The sequence below is a fragment of the Austrofundulus limnaeus genome, unplaced genomic scaffold (assembly GCF_001266775.1).
Source record: "Austrofundulus limnaeus strain Quisiro unplaced genomic scaffold, Austrofundulus_limnaeus-1.0 Scaffold33, whole genome shotgun sequence".
In the NCBI taxonomy this organism is placed as follows: Eukaryota; Metazoa; Chordata; class Actinopteri; order Cyprinodontiformes; family Rivulidae; genus Austrofundulus; species Austrofundulus limnaeus.
This window is the reverse complement of record NW_013952435.1, coordinates 2,046,747-2,048,896: the sequence shown is the minus strand read 5'-3', so window position 1 is coordinate 2,048,896 and position 2,150 is coordinate 2,046,747.

The window sequence follows — 2,150 nt, the reverse complement described above, 5'->3', positions numbered from 1 at the left end:
GTGTGTGTGTGTGTGTGTGTGTGTGTGTGTGTGTGTGGTCAGCAGACACTCAACATGTGCAAGCTACCCCCGATAATTATATATGTAGGTGTATGGTGGGATTTGTTGTCTGAGGCCACTGTAACATGCAGGAATGAGCTGAGGCACAGAGGTGGGAAACATTGCAGAGATGTGTAGAATGCAGTTGCCCTCTCGCTGCTCAGCTGGTTTGAATTGTGCCTTGAGGTAGTGGCTGATTGCTTTGATGTGAAATGATTGTGTTTAAAATCGACTCTGAGGCGCATGGCCCCAGTCTTATTGTTGCATGGTCAGGTTTAGGTGAATGCTGTATCCCGCCGCTTCCCTGAGGGTTCAAAAGGCTGGGGGCTGGTGTGGCTGTTAGTGTACTGTGAGTGTGTTATAGTGAGTGTGAACACAGTTTCTTGCTGCATCTAGATGTCCTCAGATGAAAAGGCCAAGTCTTGGAAGAGATGTAAACGAAACGTAGAGAGGGCCGGACTGTGGCATGGGCAGTATAGGCAAATGCTAAGGGCACCATTCATCTAGGGAGGCACCAAAATAGATGATTTTGTAGTTAGAAATGTATCACAAATGCACAGAGCAAAGCCTAGCTCTTCTAGGTCACAGGTCAAACGAGTAAATGCTGAGGTTGCTAAAATGCCATTGTAGTTGTGCAAAAATAATTTAAGAAGCTCAAAAAGCATATATGTAGCTTAGATTTTTATGAAAATTCTCATCTATGATCCTAAAGTTTAACCCAGATCAGTTTAGAGTAAATACATTGGGGCTGTTTAACGGCGTAAATTTAGCGTTTGAATTTTTGCAATTCCGATGGCATTTCCATTGCAACCTCAGCTTTTTCCTGATACACATTAGACCCTTCTCGATAAACGTGATAAATTTTTATTAGTTTTTCTTTTTCTTTTTCTTTTTTGTAAACTGTAGATTATTTTTGATTTTATTTATTTGAGAAAAAGGCGCAGATATGAGTTTTTCTTCTTCTGCTACCTTTCATTTAATTTGATTTGTATTTTTGTTTGTTGTTGAATTTATGTTGTTGTTGTTTTTAAATAAATGAATAAACTGAACTAAACTAAAAGATCGGTTTGTGATCATTTTAACTACAAAATTGGGTGACTTTTTTTATTTGATTTGGTGCAAAGGATATTTTGTTGTTTTGTTAATCCAAGAATTTAGTAAAATGCTCTACAAATAGCTGGAAAAGGCATAGATATGAGTAGATTTCTTTTTACAAAATAAAAGAGTATACCCCTGGACCCACATAGAACTGCTTCACTCCACAGTTGCTCGTTAATGTAAACAAGTGTTCGTCATTGCTGTCAGCAAATGTTGGCATTAAATTGGACAACCTGGTTTCTAAAGATCAAAAATAATATCAACGACAAAACTATTTAATTTGGTATCTGAACCCAAGAGATTTACAAAATTGCACAAAAGGCACCACCTGAATTTTTGCCTTGGGCACCAAATTATCTAGGGCCGGCCCTGAATGTGAAACAATTTTTTAGCTTGTTTGAAGGAACATATTAACATCCAGAGAAAATATTCTGTCCTTTTCATTGCACACCACCAGGAAATTAAGGGCGATAATGTAATTGCATTGGACTGAGTGTGTGTATTTGTTCACAAAATACTTATTTAGATTAAATTGTTGAACTAAGCTGAAAATCAATGGTCTTGAAAAAGTTTCCATTCTTGATAATATTTTATAGATTTTTTTAAAGACTGACTTTGTTCTTTTGCAGCAATCCTTTTAACATTTACTACAGTATATTAATAGAATACAATATGTTAGAGCATTTGTGACAACAAGCTCATATCTATAGAGAACATATGGGACYACAATGCTGAGCAATTAATCTAATTCTGTTTTCTTACAGTTTCTCTGTTCTTCTCTATTTATCCGCTTGTCTCAGTGGGACAGATGTCGTCTGTTATTCAGCCACGCTCGCACAGCGGCTAGAACAGCCATCGAGTGTAGAGGTGGAAATGGAGCGATCAATTAGATTTTAACAAATGACTTTCTGTGTAGTACCCAGCAGCTGTTAAATCGGTCAACCTTAGAGTGCTCCGCTCTCTGAGGGGATGAAGGCGAGGGCTTGTCTACACTTCATGCTACATCATTGCAA